This window comes from Theobroma cacao, chromosome 7 (genome assembly GCF_053813885.1).
Source record: "Theobroma cacao isolate CCN51 chromosome 7, ASM5381388v1, whole genome shotgun sequence".
Lineage (NCBI taxonomy): Eukaryota > Viridiplantae > Streptophyta > Magnoliopsida > Malvales > Malvaceae > Theobroma > Theobroma cacao.
This window is the reverse complement of record NC_142645.1, coordinates 24,276,184-24,289,321: the sequence shown is the minus strand read 5'-3', so window position 1 is coordinate 24,289,321 and position 13,138 is coordinate 24,276,184.

Sequence of the window (13,138 nt, the reverse complement as noted above, 5' to 3'; positions counted from 1 at the left end):
TCACTCATGCCTAGAAAAGCCTTATTACTTAGTTTAAATGCCTTTATAATCCAATTATTGAATTTATTTTGAATTGTTTTCACATTTTTGATTAAAACAGATTGTAATTGATTGTTTGCCTCTGGAAATATGGAGCGAAAGCCATCCATTGTCAAGAAAAGATCATTTATAGTCACTCATGCCTAGAAAAGCCTTATTACTCGGTTTAAATGCCTTTATAATCCCATTTTTGAATTTATTTTGAATTGTTTTTACATTTTTTGATTAAAACAGATTGTAATTGATTGTTTGCCTCGGGAAACATGGAGCGAAAACCATCCATTGTCAAGAAAAGATCATTTATAGTCACTCATGCCTAGAAAAGCCTTATTACTCGGTTTAAATGCCTTTATAATCCCATTATTGAATTTATTTTGAATTGTTTTTACATTTTTTGATTAAAACAGATTGTAATTGATTGTTTGCCTCGGGAAACATGGAGCGAAAGCCATCCATTGTCAAGAAAAGATCATTTATAGTCACTCATGCCTAGAAAAGCCTTATTACTCGGTTTAAATGCCTTTATAATCCCATTATCAAATTTATTTTGAATTTTTTTTACATTTTTTGATTAAAACAGATTGTAATTGATTTTTTGCCTCGGGAAACTTGGAGTTAAAGCCATCCATTGTCAAGAAAAGATCATTTATAGTCACTCATCCCTAGAAAAGCCTTATTAGTCGGTTTAAATGCCTTTATAATCCCATTATTTAATTTATTTTGAATTGTTTTTACATTTTTTGATTAAAACAGATTGTAATTGATTGTTTGCCTCGGGAAACATGGAGCGAAAGCCATCCATTGTCAAGAAAAGATCATTTATAGTCACTCATGCCTAGAAAAGCCTTATTACTCGGTTTAAATGCCTTTATAATCCCATTATTGAATTTATTTTGAATTGTTTTTACATTTTTTGATTAAAACAGATTGTAATTGATTGTTTGCCTCGGGAAACATGGAGCGAAGGCCATCCATTGTCAAGAAAAGATCATTTATAGTCACTCATGCCTAGAAAAGCCTTATTACTCGGTTTAAATGCCTTTATAATCCCATTATTGAATTTATTTTGAATTGTTTTAAAATTTTTTGATTAAAACATATTGTAATTGATTGTTTGCCTTGGGAAACATGGAGCAAAACCCATCCATTGTCAAGAATAGATCATTTATAGTCACTTATGCCTAGAAAAGCCTTATTACTCGGTTTAAATGCTTTTAGAATCCCATTATTGAATTTATTTTGAATTGTTTTTACATTTTTTGATTAAAACAGATTGTAATTGATTGTTTGCCTCGGGAAACATGGAGCGAAAGCCATCCATTGTCAAGAAAAGATCATTTATAGTCACTCATGCCTAGAAAAGCCTTATTACTTAGTTTAAATTCCTTTATAATCCCATTATTGAATTTATTTTGAATTGTTTTTACATTTTTTAATTAAAACAGATTGTAATTGATTGTTTGCCTCGGGAAATATGGAGCGAAAGCCATCCATTGTCAAGAAAAGATCATTTATAGTCACTCATGCCTAGAAAAGCCTTATTACTCGATTTAAATGCCTTTATAATCCCATTATTGAATTTATTTTGAATTGTTTTTACATTTTTTGATTAAAACAGATTGTAATTGATTGTTTGCCTTGGGAAACATGGAGCGAAAGCCATCCATTGTCAAGAAAAGATCATTTATAGTCACTCATGCCTAGAAAAGCCTTATTACTCGGTTTAAATGCCTTTATAATCCCATTATCAAATTTATTTTGAATTTTTTTTTACATTTTTTGATTAAAACAGATTGTAATTGATTATTTGCCTCGGGAAACTTGGAGCTAAAGCCATCCATTGTCAAGAAAAGATCATTTATAGTCACTCATCCCTAGAAAAGCCTTATTAGTCGGTTTAAATGCCTTTATAATCCCATTATTGAATTTATTTTGAATTGTTTTTACATTTTTTGATTAAAACAGATTGTAATTGATTGTTTGCCTTGGGAAACATGGAGCGAAAGCCATCCATTGTCAAGAAAAGATCATTTATAGTCACTCATGCCTAGAAAAGCCTTATTACTCGGTTTAAATGCCTTTATAATCCCATTATCAAATTTATTTTGAATTTTTTTTTTACATTTTTTGACTAAAACAGATTGTAATTGATTATTTGCCTCGGGAAACTTGGAGCTAAAGCCATCCATTGTCAAGAAAAGATCATTTATAGTCACTCATCCCTAGAAAACCCTTATTAGTCGGTTTAAATGCCTTTATAATCCCATTATTGAAGTTATTTTGAATTGTTTTTACATTTTTTGATTAAAACAGATTGTAATTGATTGTTTGCCTCGGGAAACATGGAGCGAAAGCCATCCATTGTCAAGAAAAGATCATTTATAGTCACTCATGCCTAGAAAAGCCTTATTACTCGGTTTAAATGCCTTTATAATCCCATTATTGAATTTATTTTGAATTGTTTTTACATTTTTTGATTAAAACATAATGTAATTGATTGTTTGCCTCGGGAAACATGGAGCAAAACCCATCCATTGTCAAGAATAGATCATTTATAGTCACTTATGCCTAGAAAAGCCTTATTACTCGGTTTAAATGCTTTTATAATCCCATTATTGAATTTATTTTGAATTGTTTTTACATTTTTTGATTAAAACAGATTGAAATTGATTGTTTGCCTCAGGAAACATGCAACGAAAGCCATCCATTGTCAAGAAAAGATCATTTATAGTCACTCATGCCAAGAAAAGCCTTATTACTTAGTTTAAATGCCTTTATAATCCCATTATTGAATTTATTTTCAATTGTTTTTACATTTTTAATTAAAAAAGATTGTAATTGATTGTTTGCCTCGGGAAACATGGAGCGAAAGCCATCCATTGTCAAGAAAAGAACATTTATAGTCACTCATGCCTAGAAAAGCCTTATTACTCGGTTTAAATGCCTTTATAATCCCATTATTGAATTTATTTTGAATTGTTTTTACATTTTTTGATTAAAACAAATTGTAATTGATTGTTTGCCTCAAGAAACATGGAGCAAAACCCATCCATTGTCAAGAAAAGATTATTTATAGTCACTCATGCCTAGAAAAGCCTTATTACTTAGTTTAAATGCCTTTATAATCCCATCATTGAATTTATTTTGAATTGTTTTTACATTTTTTGATTCAAACATATTGTAATTCATTGTTTGCCTCGGGAAACATGGAGCGAAAGCCATCCATTGTCAAGAAAAGATCATTTATAGTCACTCATGCCTAGAAAAGCCTTATTACTCGGTTTAAATGCCTTTATAATCCCATTATTGAATTTATTTTGAATTGTTTTTACATTTTTTGATTAAAACAGATTGTAATTGATTGTTTGCCTCGGGAAACATGGAGCGAAAGCCATCCATTGTCAAGAAAAGATCATTTATAGTCACTCATGCCTAGAAAAGCCTTATTACTTAGTTTAAATTCCTTTATAATCCCATTATTGAATTTATTTTGAATTGTTTTTACATTTTTTGATTAAAACAGATTGTAATTGATTGTTTGCCTCGGGAAATATGGAGCGAAAGCCATCCATTGTCAAGAAAAGATCATTTATAGTCACTCATGCCTAGAAAAGCCTTATTACTCGGTTTAAATGCCTTTATAATCCCATTATTGAATTTATTTTGAATTGTTTTTACATTTTTTGATTAAAACAGATTGTAATTGATTGTTTGCCTTGGGAAACATGGAGCGAAAGCCATCCATTGTCAAGAAAAGATCATTTATAGTCACTCATGCCTAGAAAAGCCTTATTACTCGGTTTAAATGCCTTTATAATCCCATTATTGAATTTATTTTCAATTGTTTTTACATTTTTTGATTAAAACAGATTGTAATTGATTGTTTGCCTCGGGAAACATGGAGCGAAAGCCATCCATTGTCAAGAAAAGATCATTTATAGTCACTCATGCCTAGAAAAGCCTTATTACTCGGTTTAAATGCCTTTATAATCCCATTATTGAATTTATTTTGAATTGTTTTTACATTTTTTGATTAAAACATAATGTAATTGATTGTTTGCCTCGGGAAACATGGAGCAAAACCCATCCATTGTCAAGAATAGATCATTTATAGTCACTTATGCCTAGAAAATCCTTATTACTCGGTTTAAATGCCTTTATAATCCCATTATTGAATTTATTTTGAATTGTTTTTACATTTTTTGATTAAAACAGATTGTAATTGATTGTTTGCCTCGGGAAATATGGAGCGAAAGCCATCCATTGTCAAGAAAAGATCATTTATAGTCACTCATGACTAGAAAAGCCTTATTACTCGATTTAAATGCCTTTATAATCCCATTATTGAATTTATTTTGAATTGTTTTTACATTTTTTGATTAAAACAGATTGTAATTGATTGTTTGCCTTGGGAAACATGGAGCGAAAGCCATCCATTGTCAAGAAAAGATCATTTATAGTCACTCATGCCTAGAAAAGCCTTATTACTCGGTTTAAATGCCTTTATAATCCCATTATCAAATTTATTTTGAATTTTTTTTTACATTTTTTGATTAAAACAGATTGTAATTGATTATTTGCCTCGGGAAACTTGGAGCTAAAGCCATCCATTGTCAAGAAAAGATCATTTATAGTCACTTATGCCTAGAAAAGCCTTATTACTCGGTTTAAATGCCTTTATAATCCCATTATTGAATTTATTTTGAATTGTTTTTACATTTTTTGATTAAAACAGATTGTAATTGATTGTTTGCCTTGGGAAACATGGAGCGAAAGCCATCCATTGTCAAGAAAAGATCATTTATAGTCACTCATGCCTAGAAAAGCCTTATTACTCGGTTTAAATGCCTTTATAATCCCATTATTGAATTTATTTTCAATTGTTTTTACATTTTTTGATTAAAACAGATTGTAATTGATTGTTTGCCTCGGGAAACATGGAGCGAAAGCCATCCATTGTCAAGAAAAGATCATTTATAGTCACTCATGCCTAGAAAAGCCTTATTACTCGGTTTAAATGCCTTTATAATCCCATTATTGAATTTATTTTGAATTGTTTTTACATTTTTTGATTAAAACAGATTGTAATTGATTGTTTGCCTTGGGAAACATGGAGCGAAAGCCATCCATTGTCAAGAAAAGATCATTTATAGTCACTCATGCCTAGAAAAGCCTTATTACTCGGTTTAAATGCCTTTATAATCCCATTATTGAATTTATTTTCAATTGTTTTTACATTTTTTGATTAAAACAGATTGTAATTGATTGTTTGCCTCGGGAAACATGGAGCGAAAGCCATCCATTGTCAAGAAAAGATCATTTATAGTCACTCATGCCTAGAAAAGCCTTATTACTCAGTTTAAATGCCTTTATAATCCCATTATTGAATTTATTTTGAATTGTTTTTACATTTTTTGATTAAAACATAATGTAATTGATTGTTTGCCTCGGGAAACATGGAGCAAAACCCATCCATTGTCAAGAATAGATCATTTATAGTCACTTATGCCTAGAAAACCCTTATTACTCGGTTTAAATGCCTTTATAATCCCATTATTGAATTTATTTTGAATTGTTTTTACATTTTTTGATTAAAACAGATTGTAATTGATTGTTTGCCTCGGGAAATATGGAGCGAAAGCCATCCATTGTCAAGAAAAGATCATTTATAGTCACTCATGACTAGAAAAGCCTTATTACTCGATTTAAATGCCTTTATAATCCCATTATTGAATTTATTTTGAATTGTTTTTACATTTTTTGATTAAAACAGATTGTAATTGATTGTTTGCCTTGGGAAACATGGAGCGAAAGCCATCCATTGTCAAGAAAAGATCATTTATAGTCACTCATGCCTAGAAAAGCCTTATTACTCGGTTTAAATGCCTTTATAATCCCATTATCAAATTTATTTTGAATTTTTTTTTTACATTTTTTGATTAAAACAGATTGTAATTGATTATTTGCCTCGGGAAACTTGGAGCTAAAGCCATCCATTGTCAAGAAAAGATCATTTATAGTCACTCATCCCTAGAAAAGCCTTATTAGTCGGTTTAAATGCCTTTATAATCCCATTATTGAATTTATTTTGAATTGTTTTTACATTTTTTGATTAAAACAGATTGTAATTGATTGTTTGCCTCGGGAAATATGGAGCGAAAGCCATCCATTGTCAAGAAAAGATCATTTATAGTCACTCATGCCTAGAAAAGCCTTATTACTTAGTTTAAATTCCTTTATAATCCCATTATTGAATTTATTTTGAATTGTTTTTACATTTTTTGATTAAAACAGATTGTAATTGATTGTTTGCCTCGGGAAACATGGAGCAAAACCCATCCATTGTCAAGAATAGATCATTTATAGTCACTTATGCCTAGAAAAGCCTTATTACTCGGTTTAAATGCTTTTATAATCCCATTATTGAATTTATTTTGAATTGTTTTTACATTTTTTGATTAAAACAGATTGAAATTGATTGTTTGCCTCAGGAAACATGCAACGAAAGCCATCCATTGTCAAGAAAAGATCATTTATAGTCGCTCATGCCTAGAAAAGCCTTATTACTTAGTTTAAATGCCTTTATAATCCCATTATTGAATTTATTTTCAATTGTTTTTACATTTTTAATTAAAACAGATTGTAATTGATTGTTTGCCTCGGGAAACATGGAGCGAAAGCCATCCATTGTCAAGAAAAGAACATTTATAGTCACTCATGCCTAGAAAAGCCTTATTACTCGGTTTAAATGCCTTTATAATCCCATTATTGAATTTATTTTGAATTGTTTTTACATTTTTTGATTAAAACAAATTGTAATTGATTGTTTGCCTCAAGAAACATGGAGCAAAACCCATCCATTGTCAAGAAAAGATCATTTATAGTCACTCATGCCTAGAAAAGCCTTATTACTCGGTTTAAATTCCTTTATAATCCCATTATTGAATTTATTTTGAATTGTTTTTACATTTTTTGATTAAAACAGATTGTAATTGATTGTTTGCCTCGGGAAACATGGAGCGAAGGCCATCCATTGTCAAGAAAAGATCATTTATAGTCACTCATGCCTAGAAAAGCCTTATTACTCGGTTTAAATGCCTTTATAATCCCATTATTGAATTTATTTTGAATTGTTTTAAAATTTTTTGATTAAAACATATTGTAATTGATTGTTTGCCTTGGGAAACATGGAGCAAAACCCATCCATTGTCAAGAATAGATCATTTATAGTCACTTATGCCTAGAAAAGCCTTATTACTCGGTTTAAATGCTTTTAGAATCCCATTATTGAATTTATTTTGAATTGTTTTTACATTTTTTGATTAAAACAGATTGTAATTGATTGTTTGCCTCGGGAAACATGGAGCGAAAGCCATCCATTGTCAAGAAAAGATCATTTATAGTCACTCATGCCTAGAAAAGCCTTATTACTTAGTTTAAATTCCTTTATAATCCCATTATTGAATTTATTTTGAATTGTTTTTACATTTTTTGATTAAAACAGATTGTAATTGATTGTTTGCCTCGGGAAATATGGAGCGAAAGCCATCCATTGTCAAGAAAAGATCATTTATAGTCACTCATGCCTAGAAAAGCCTTATTACTCGATTTAAATGCCTTTATAATCCCATTATTGAATTTATTTTGAATTGTTTTTACATTTTTTGATTAAAACAGATTGTAATTGATTGTTTGCCTTGGGAAACATGGAGCGAAAGCCATCCATTGTCAAGAAAAGATCATTTATAGTCACTCATGCCTAGAAAAGCCTTATTACTCGGTTTAAATGCCTTTATAATCCCATTATCAAATTTATTTTGAATTTTTTTTTACATTTTTTGATTAAAACAGATTGTAATTGATTATTTGCCTCGGGAAACTTGAAGCTAAAGCCATCCATTGTCAAGAAAAGATCATTTATAGTCACTCATCCCTAGAAAAGCCTTATTAGTCGGTTTAAATGCCTTTATAATCCCATTATTGAATTTATTTTGGATTGTTTTTACATTTTTCGATTAAAACAGATTGTAATTGATTGTTTGCCTTGGGAAACATGGAGCGAAAGCCATCCATTGTCAAGAAAAGATCATTTATAGTCACTCATGCCTAGAAAAGCCTTATTACTCGGTTTAAATGCCTTTATAATCCCATTATCAAATTTATTTTGAATTTTTTTTTTACATTTTTTGATTAAAACAGATTGTAATTGATTATTTGCCTCGGGAAACTTGGAGCTAAAGCCATCCATTGTCAAGAAAAGATCATTTATAGTCACTCATCCCTAGAAAAGCCTTATTAGTCGGTTTAAATGCCTTTATAATCCCATTATTGAATTTATTTTGAATTGTTTTTACATTTTTTGATTAAAACAGCTTGTAATTGATTGTTTGCCTCAGGAAACATGGAGCGAAAGCCATCCATTGTCAAGAAAAGATCATTTATAGTCACTCATGCCTAGAAAAGCCTTATTACTCGGTTTAAATGCCTTTATAATCCCATTATTGAATTTATTTTGAATTGTTTTTACATTTTTTGATTAAAACAGATTGTAATTGATTGTTTGCCTCGGGAAACATGGAGCGAAAGCCATCCATTGTCAAGAAAAGATCATTTATAGTCACTCATGCCTAGAAAAGCCTTATTACTTAGTTTAAATTCCTTTATAATCCCATTATTGAATTTATTTTGAATTGTTTTTACATTTTTTGATTAAAACAGATTGTAATTGATTGTTTGCCTCGGGAAATATGGAGCGAAAGCCATCCATTGTCAAGAAAAGATCATTTATAGTCACTCATGCCTAGAAAAGCCTTATTACTCGATTTAAATGCCTTTATAATCCCATTATTGAATTTATTTTGAATTGTTTTTACATTTTTTGATTAAAACAGATTGTAATTGATTGTTTGCCTTGGGAAACATGGAGCGAAAGCCATCCATTGTCAAGAAAAGATCATTTATAGTCACTTATGCCTAGAAAAGCCTTATTACTCGGTTTAAATGCCTTTATAATCCCATTATCAAAATTATTTTGAATTTTTTTTTACATTTTTTGATTAAAACAGATTGTAATTGATTATTTGCCTCGGGAAACTTGGAGCTAAAGCCATCCATTGTCAAGAAAAGATCATTTATAGTCACTCATCCCTAGAAAAGCCTTATTAGTCGGTTTAAAATGCCTTTATAATCCCATTATTGAATTTATTTTGAATTGTTTTTACATTTTTTGATTAAAACAGATTGTAATTGATTGTTTGCCTTGGGAAACATGGAGCGAAAGCCATCCATTGTCAAGAAAAGATCATTTATAGTCACTCATGCCTAGAAAAGCCTTATTACTCGGTTTAAATGCCTTTATAATCCCATTATTGAATTTATTTTGAATTGTTTTTACATTTTTTGATTAAAACATAATGTAATTGATTGTTTGCCTCGGGAAACATGGAGAAAAACCCATCCATTGTCAAGAATAGATCATTTATAGTCACTTATGCCTAGAAAAGCCTTATTACTCGGTTTAAATGCTTTTATAATCCCATTATTGAATTTATTTTGAATTGTTTTTACATTTTTTGATTAAAACAGATTGTAATTGATTGTTTGCCTCAGGAAACATGCAACGAAAGCCATCCATTGTCAAGAAAAGATCATTTATAGTCACTCATGCCTAGAAAAGCCTTATTACTTAGTTTAAATGCCTTTATAATCCCATTATTGAATTTATTTTCAATTGTTTTTACATTTTTAATTAAAAAAGATTGTAATTGATTGTTTGCCTCGGGAAACATGGAGCGAAAGCCATCCATTGTCAAGAAAAGAACATTTATAGTCACTCATGCCTAGAAAAGCCTTATTACTCGGTTTAAATGCCTTTATAATCCCATTATTGAATTTATTTTGAATTGTTTTTACATTTTTTGATTAAAACAAATTGTAATTGATTGTTTGCCTCAAGAAACATGGAGCAAAACCCATCCATTGTCAAGAAAAGATTATTTATAGTCACTCATGCCTAGAAAAGCCTTATTACTTAGTTTAAATGCCTTTATAATCCCATCATTGAATTTATTTTGAATTGTTTTTACATTTTTTGATTCAAACATATTGTAATTCATTGTTTGCCTCGGGAAACATGGAGCGAAAGCCATCCATTGTCAAGAAAAGATCATTTATAGTCACTCATGCCTAGAAAAGCCTTATTACTCGGTTTAAATGCCTTTATAATCCCATTATTGAATTTATTTTGAATTGTTTTTACATTTTTTGATTAAAACAGATTGTAATTGATTGTTTGCCTTGGGAAACATGGAGCGAAAGCCATCCATTGTCAAGAAAAGATCATTTATAGTCACTCATGCCTAGAAAAGCCTTATTACTCGGTTTAAATGCCTTTATAATCCCATTATCAAAATTATTTTGAATTTTTTTTTACATTTTTTGATTAAAACAGATTGTAATTGATTATTTGCCTCGGGAAACTTGGAGCTAAAGCCATCCATTGTCAAGAAAAGATCATTTATAGTCACTCATCCCTAGAAAAGCCTTATTAGTCGGTTTAAAATGCCTTTATAATCCCATTATTGAATTTATTTTGAATTGTTTTTACATTTTTTGATTAAAACAGATTGTAATTGATTGTTTGCCTTGGGAAACATGGAGCGAAAGCCATCCATTGTCAAGAAAAGATCATTTATAGTCACTCATGCCTAGAAAAGCCTTATTACTCGGTTTAAATGCCTTTATAATCCCATTATCAAATTTATTTTGAATTTTTTTTTTACATTTTTTGATTAAAACAGATTGTAATTGATTATTTGCCTCGGGAAACTTGGAGCTAAAGCCATCCATTGTCAAGAAAAGATCATTTATAGTCACTCATCCCTAGAAAAGCCTTATTAGTCGGTTTAAATGCCTTTATAATCCCATTATTGAATTTATTTTGAATTGTTTTTACATTTTTTGATTAAAACAGATTGTAATTGATTGTTTGCCTCGGGAAATATGGAGCGAAAGCCATCCATTGTCAAGAAAAGATCATTTATAGTCACTCATGCCTAGAAAAGCCTTATTACTCGGTTTAAATGCCTTTATAATCCCATTATTGAATTTATTTTGAATTGTTTTTACATTTTTTGATTAAAACATAATGTAATTGATTGTTTGCCTCGGGAAACATGGAGCAAAACCCATCCATTGTCAAGAATAGATCATTTATAGTCACTTATGCCTAGAAAAGCCTTATTACTCGGTTTAAATGCTTTTATAATCCCATTATTGAATTTATTTTGAATTGTTTTTACATTTTTTGATTAAAACAGATTGTAATTGATTGTTTGCCTCAGGAAACATGCAACGAAAGCCATCCATTGTCAAGAAAAGATCATTTATAGTCACTCATGCCTAGAAAAGCCTTATTACTTAGTTTAAATGCCTTTATAATCCAATTATTGAATTTATTTTGAATTGTTTTTACATTTTTGATTAAAACAGATTGTAATTGATTGTTTGCCTCTGGAAATATGGAGCGAAAGCCATCCATTGTCAAGAAAAGATCATTTATAGTCACTCATGCCTAGAAAAGCCTTATTACTCGGTTTAAATGCCTTTATAATCCCATTATTGAATTTATTTTGAATTGTTTTTACATTTTTTGATTAAAACAGATTGTAATTGATTGTTTGCCTCGGGAAACATGGAGCGAAAACCATCCATTGTCAAGAAAAGATCATTTATAGTCACTCATGCCTAGAAAAGCCTTATTACTCGGTTTAAATGCCTTTATAATCCCATTATTGAATTTATTTTGAATTGTTTTTACATTTTTTGATTAAAACAGATTGTAATTGATTGTTTGCCTCGGGAAACATGGAGCGAAAACCATCCATTGTCAAGAAAAGATCATTTATAGTCACTCATGCCTAGAAAAGCCTTATTACTCGGTTTAAATGCCTTTATAATCCCATTATTGAATTTATTTTGAATTGTTTTTACATTTTTTGATTAAAACAGATTGTAATTGATTGTTTGCCTCGGGAAACATGGAGCGAAAGCCATCCATTGTCAAGAAAAGATCATTTATAGTCACTCATGCCTAGAAAAGCCTTATTACTCGGTTTAAATGCCTTTATAATCCCATTATCAAATTTATTTTGAATTTTTTTTACATTTTTTGATTAAAACAGATTGTAATTGATTTTTTGCCTCGGGAAACTTGGAGTTAAAGCCATCCATTGTCAAGAAAAGATCATTTATAGTCACTCATCCCTAGAAAAGCCTTATTAGTCGGTTTAAATGCCTTTATAATCCCATTATTTAATTTATTTTGAATTGTTTTTACATTTTTTGATTAAAACAGATTGTAATTGATTGTTTGCCTCGGGAAACATGGAGCGAAAGCCATCCATTGTCAAGAAAAGATCATTTATAGTCACTCATGCCTAGAAAAGCCTTATTACTCGGTTTAAATGCCTTTATAATCCCATTATTGAATTTATTTTGAATTGTTTTTACATTTTTTGATTAAAACAGATTGTAATTGATTGTTTGCCTCGGGAAACATGGAGCGAAAGCCATCCATTGTCAAGAAAAGATCATTTATAGTCACTCATGCCTAGAAAAGCCTTATTACTCGGTTTAAATGCCTTTATAATCCCATTCTTGAATTTATTTTGAATTGTTTTAAAATTTTTTGATTAAAACATATTGTAATTGATTGTTTCCCTCGGGAAACATGGAGCAAAACCCATCCATTGTCAAGAATAGATCATTTATAGTCACTTATGCCTAAAAAAGCCTTATTACTCGGTTTAAATGCCTTTATAATCCCATTATTGAATTTATTTTGAATTGTTTTTACATTTTTTGATTAAAACATATTGTAATTGATTGTTTGCCTCGGGAAACATGGAGCAAAACCCATCCATTGTCAAGAATAGATCATTTATAGTCACTTATGCCTAGAAAAGCCTTATTACTCGGTTTAAATGCTTTTATAATCCCATTATTGAATTTATTTTGAATTGTTTTTACATTTTTTGATTAAAACATATTGTAATTGATTGTTTGCCTCAGGAAACATGCAGCGAAAGCCATCCATTGT